A 6,131-nucleotide genomic window follows, 5' to 3' on the forward strand; every position below is an offset into this window, starting at 1 on the left:
ATGTATTAGCACGATTTAACTGCTAAGTGCAATTTAGACTAGTTTTATCACAGTGTAAACACATGGCACTGAACTTTACCAACAATTCAGTTTTCAAAATGTTGGTGGCTGTTAATTAAATGTGATAATCGATGTTGTAAACTGGATGAGTGAGATAGCCACGTTGACTAGCTATGCAGTAAGTCACATGTTACTTACCTTCAATAACGCTCTTTCTAGTGAATACTCCATCTAAAATTGGAATCCTCGCCATAGACCCCTCTCCCCACAAACCACCAGACTGCAGCTACAAAACGTTCTCCATAGCAGAGTTCTAGTGCACCGCAAGGTGACGCTGTATGGCTCCTCACCAGCTCCACACCTCTACGGGTAGGATGGAGAAGAGCCGCATATAAGTGCGACCCCTGCATGCTGATCTCAGTTGTCCTTTTTGATTCCACGCTCTCAGACGCAGAGGATGAACATTTGCAGGTACCAGTGGGTGGAATACTAACTAGGCCCTTTTTAGATGTTGATAAGAGGCCACTCCACAGGAATTGGAGGTGGGATGTGTGGATCTGCAGTTAGATAAGAGTATCCACCAGAAAGTGTTACCAAAAGTAACCTTTCCTCTGATGGGTACGTCTACCTGCCGATTCATCACCTACTAAACAGACACCAAAAAGCAGTAGCTCCTCCGAGATGGCATGCCTCAAACAATAGGTACAAACCACATAGGGCACCTCTCATTGCTTAGTTTTACTGTTCGCAAAATACTTTTACATAAAACATTATCAACTGACACACTAGTTGTTTCAATTCATATATATTCAATGACAGAACTTAAACACTCACAAACCTCACATCCACTCCAATCCTTCTCATACACACCATGTATTCAAACCCACAGATTTTTAACAACAGTTTCGCCCAAGAACTTCTATTGACCCAACATGGAGAACATTCTCTTCTTCCAAAATAGTTGCGTTTTAGCCATGGGAAATTGATACACGGTCAAAGCACATTTTGGTGAAATTACTGATCAATCACCACCTTCTTCTGGACCTAAAACGGATAAAGACTGAAAAATAAAGCAGGCCAGCTAATAATTGTATGATTAATTCACGTGAAGAAGAAATTCAGGTTAGCTGGATAGTTTTCTGTTGAGAGGCCTAAAAACAATGATCAAACAAGTAAATCCTGGAAAACAGAGCATGCAAAATGTCCATCTTTTCCTCACTTCTGAATCCAAGCAATAATACGGAGTGAAAGTGTGAAGAGATGCCCATGCCGCCAAATGACAAATTTCAGCCACAGGGACACCCCACCGAGTGCGGACGTTGAAGACTGACTTTGCTCTGGTGGAGTGAGCACGGATTAATTCATGTAATTCCTTCTTGGCAACAGCAGAACACATTTTGACTCACAAGATGATCCACTATTACAAAGTCATTTTCTGGACTGCCTTGTCTTCTTTGCTGCCTGCATACACAACAAAAATCTAGATTTCCAGTCAACGTAGTAACTGACCACACTCAAGAGTCTAATTGCTCTAATTTCTATTCTACTCTTACCTGGAGCCATAGGGTGAAGAATAAAAATTTGTGGGAATGGTAACAGAATGGCCCAGAAGAAAAACAGTCACTACCATGGGCAGGAAAGCCAACTAGCTTGTCAAGGTGGAGCATGTGAAATGTGAATGGATACCCAGCACCTGTAACCCACTGATAGGTCTTGCCGATGTGATGGCCACTGTTTTGAATGCTAACAAATACCAAGTGACAACTGTGGATGTGGTTGAATTGAGCCCACAAAACAAGAGTCTGGTCACACTGGGACATAAACTGTCCAGAGGAAAACTTGTGTCAAAACCTTTAAAACCCTGATTACAATTGGGGATTTGAACAAGGAAGGTTTAGCAGAAGACAGATAAAAGCTAACATGGCTTAATTGCAGCTTTTGACTGTGCCCATGCCACAACCCTGCTGTGCCAGCAAGCAACAAAAAAAACGCAGGGCCTCCAAAATATTACCTTTAATGGATTGCATCTGCGTCAAACATATTTTGAGAGGGGCAATGGGTGGATAGTATAACATCAACTATCTTCGGTGGCAGCTAGTTGAAGCTCAGGCATCAACAGGCATTAAGTTGGAAGCTCTGGAAGTTGTGGCGTTGCACCGGTTCCTCTGGCCGGGAGAGAGGGTCTGCAGAATTGCAGCTGGAATTGGGAGCATATGTAGAGTTGCAGACGGTCTGCATACCACACCCTGCTTACCAGTCGGAAGCAACAAGAATGGCAGGGGACCGGTCCTTATATAGATTCCTTAAGACTAAAGGGTATGTGAGGACACACGTAGTGAAGTAGGAAACATCACCTCAACCAAAATGTGTTCCCATAGCTCTCTTAAAACGATACTGGAGGGCAAAGAACTATGCGCAGTGCTCATTCTTGTGAGTGGCGAAAACATCCACCAGGGGAGTGCCCCACAAGGGCAAAGAGAGTTTGTTCCACCTTCGGACAGACACACCACTCATAGCAGACAAGATGACACCAACCCTGGCTGTTGGCTCCAATTTTTATAGACCATGCCAGATAGGTGGCTATCAGCCAGATTCAAAGCACGTACATGAAAACCCAGAATCTCAGAGCTTCCCGGCACAGGAACCGAGATCTTACTTCTCCACATCTGCTGACACGGTTGTATGAGGTTTACAACGCATGCTTTTTCCACACATCTACCTTTACCACACATATATCTTTACAATGCAAGATAAGTGAAACACCTACATTTTTCATATATAGGTGTGAGTATAAATAACATTTTAATTAATTTTATTAGGGGGAGATCCCCTAATCCCCCTATTATACATTTTTGTACATATATTTAAATATTTTATTTTATTTATTTATTTTATTTATTTATATGCTTCTATAGCGCCTGAATAGACCCCCGAAGGGGTATCTCCGCGCTTTTGCCATACAAAAGAAAACCAGCTACTCTGCCCAAAACAGTTCTAGTGGGTGGTGGGAGGGGAATGAATTAAATGCTGGAAAAAAGGTACGTTTTCAGGGTTTTTCGGAAAGACAGGTGGTCCGTACTTAGTTTTAGTGCGAGGGGCAGGGTGTTCCAGAGAACAGACCCTGTGTATGCTAAAGCCTTGCCTCCTTGGCGAGTTTTTTTAATTTTTGGGACCTTAAGGAGCTGGAGGTTGCTCGATCGTAGTGAGCGGCCAGGAACATAAGGAAGGAAGGCTGTGGTGAGATATTTCGGCCCTTTCCCCATCAGGCACTTGTGAATTGTACACAAGATTTTAAATTTGGTCCGCAGTCGCACTGGCAACCAGTGAAGTTCCATCAGTAGTGGCCGGGAGGGAGTCCTGGATGGAGCCTTCATGACTAACCTCGCGGCCGTATTCTGGACCACCTGTAGTTTGTTAAATTGGCCTTCATTAGCTGACAAAAGAAGGCCATTACAGTAGTCCAGTCTACTGACGACCAGAGCCTGGACCAAGGTCTTTCTGTGGTGATCTGGGAGGAAAGGAAACACCCTTCTCAGCAGAGAGATAACCCCGAAGCAGGTACCAGCAACCTGGTTGACGTGATCTTTGAAGGTCAGTGACTGATCAAATAGCACTCCCAGATTTCTTATGGTCTGTTTAGGAATAGGGGCAGGTCCTAGTTCAAGCGGCCACCACTCATTGGACCATAGTGTTACTGCTTCCCCATAGAGTACAACCTCTGTTTTGGTCACGTTGCACTGTAAGCAGTTGTTGGCCATCCATTTGGAAACTGCCCTCATGCCTTCTGCGAAGGTTCTTTGTAAAGCAGGAGAGAAGGTCTTAAAAGGGAACAGAAGTTGGGTGTCATCGGCGTAGGACACCGGTATAAACCCAAAGGATCTCACTAGGTCAGCCAGGGGGGCCACGTACACATTAAACAATGTGGGGCTTAGGCATGAGCCCTGTGGCACACCCCTGGTGAGCTCCCTGGCGATGGATTTATGGGAGCCCAATCTGACTTCTTGAGAGCGGCCCGAAAGAAAGCTCTCCATCCAGGACAGGGCCGTACCTCCCAATCCTATCTCTCTCAGCCGGCAGAGAAGCAAATCGTGAGACACCGTAAGTCCAATAGCACCAGAATCATCGACCCTCCACTATCAAGCGTCATCCTGATGTTACTGGTGACAGCCAGTAGGGCGGATTCGGTGCTATGGTTGGGCCTAAAACCAGATTGTGAAGGGTCTAGGCCACCCGCTGTCTCGATATAGTTGGAAAAGTGGGTGTTCACGTGCTTCTCTGTTAACTTGCCGATGTAAGGCAAGAGAGAGATAGGTCGGAGGTTAGATAGGTCCGTCCAGGGTAGGGTCGCCTTCTTCCGGATTGGGTTTACTACCGCAGTCTTCCATTCCATGGGGACTTGGCCTTTGGCCAGGGAGGTGTTGATAACTGCCTGGATCGAGGGGCCTAAGATGGAAATCAAAGGGGCCACCATTTTGGCAGGAAGGAGGTCGCTGGGGGAACCTGTTTTCATATGGCCAATAAGTGTTGCCAGATTTAGGTCTGTGACGGGGGGAATGACAAACAGGGAGTTTGTGGCCTGAGTGCCGAGTTTAACTTCGGGAATGGGTGTAGTAACCCCACCTTTAGAGGTTAAAATTTTATCATAGATCAAATTTATTTTTTCCTCGAAGAACTCAGAAATTTCGTCACAGAGTGGTTGAGAAGCATCATCAGTACTTTCAGTGGCTATGGGTTTAATAAAATTTTGCAAAATTTTAAAAAATTCACGCGGACAGTTCCCTGCCTCCTCCAGTTGAGCGGAGAAGTGGACTTTCCTGGCTAGTTTTATATTTTTATAATATGCTGACTGAGCCTCGTGAAAAGCTTTCCTGGCCTCTTCATTTTTAGATGTTCTCCATATTTTTTCTAAGCGTCTGCATTTTTGCTTTTCTTTCCTAAGATCAGCTGTATACCATTTCTCCTGTTTGGTATGGGGAAATTGTTTGTGTAGTTTAAGGGGGGCAATGGTGTCAATAGCAGATTTCAGGGACTGGTTAAATTTCTCTAATGCAGACTCAGCAGTATCTGCATCCGTGACAGTCGGTTGCACCCAGTATTTGTGCAAATTGGTCACTGAGATTTTATGCCATTCTCGACGAAGAATAGGCGGGGGCAGAGCTTTCTGAGATCGATTGATCGGTCCAGCCAGATAAAACTCAACCAAAAAATGATCTGACCAAAGGATCTTTTTAGCAGGAAGACAACGTATTTTGGTGCAGTTTGAGAATATAAGGTCGAGGGCGTGCCCACCTATGTGTGTGGCACCGTTGTTGCTTATTTTAAGCCCCAGGTGAGATAAGTCAGTGGTTAAATGAGTAGCTTCCGGCAATTCTGGGACGTCCATATGTATATTGAAGTCCCCGAGGAGGATAAAATCCTCCTTGGCTTTTATATGGGGAGCGAGTGTTTCCAGAAGGAGCAGGGCGAAGTCAGGATTAGGAGTGGGTGGACGATACAAGAGGGCTCCTTTCCAGGAAGTACTTCCTAATGTGATTTTAAAAATCATGATTTCCAACGTTGGACTACATATTTTATCCAAAATAGTTGTCTTAAACGTGTCCTTACATATAATCGCTAAGCCACCTCCTGTTTTATTGGGCCTATCAACATGCATGATTCTGTATCCTGAGGGAACACCCAACACAACAGCAGGTGTTGTATGGGGTTTCATCCAGGTCTCAGTAAAGAAACAAAGATCAGGTTGTTCTCCATGAATAAGATCCCAAATCTGTAGTTGGTGCTTAGGCATGGAACGCACATTTAAAAGGAGACATTTAAGTTCTGGGGGAGTAATAGTGATAGTAGCTTTGTCGCAAATGCTATTTCCTGTCGAGTCTGACTGGAAACGACATTGGAGGCAAGAAAAACTCCCTTCAAGCTGTTTATATTGTAACCGTGTATCACACTTCACCCTTGGCTGTAACAGTCAGAGGGTGTGGGGTGAGTAAGTGACAAGGTTAATACCTTCGATGTCGGGAAGCATCGTGAGGTCGCCTTATAGCCTCTGTGCCTCTGTTCTGCCTCGTCCTGTCGCGGACGGGCGCAGACGGGCAGCTCTTAGGCTGGTCTTCGGCGTGGCTTCGGCGATGCTG

General features: G+C 45.1%; 1 protein-coding gene across 8 annotated transcripts in view; it reads right to left on the bottom strand.

The window, feature by feature from the left end:
- SLMAP (sarcolemma associated protein) overlaps positions 1 to 6,131 on the bottom strand; it is a 1,084,481-nt gene that overhangs the window by 417,116 nt on the left and 661,234 nt on the right. The gene's annotated exons all lie outside the window — the stretch shown is intronic.

This window comes from Lissotriton helveticus, chromosome 9, assembly GCF_964261635.1.
Source record: "Lissotriton helveticus chromosome 9, aLisHel1.1, whole genome shotgun sequence".
Taxonomy (NCBI): Eukaryota; Metazoa; Chordata; class Amphibia; order Caudata; family Salamandridae; genus Lissotriton; species Lissotriton helveticus.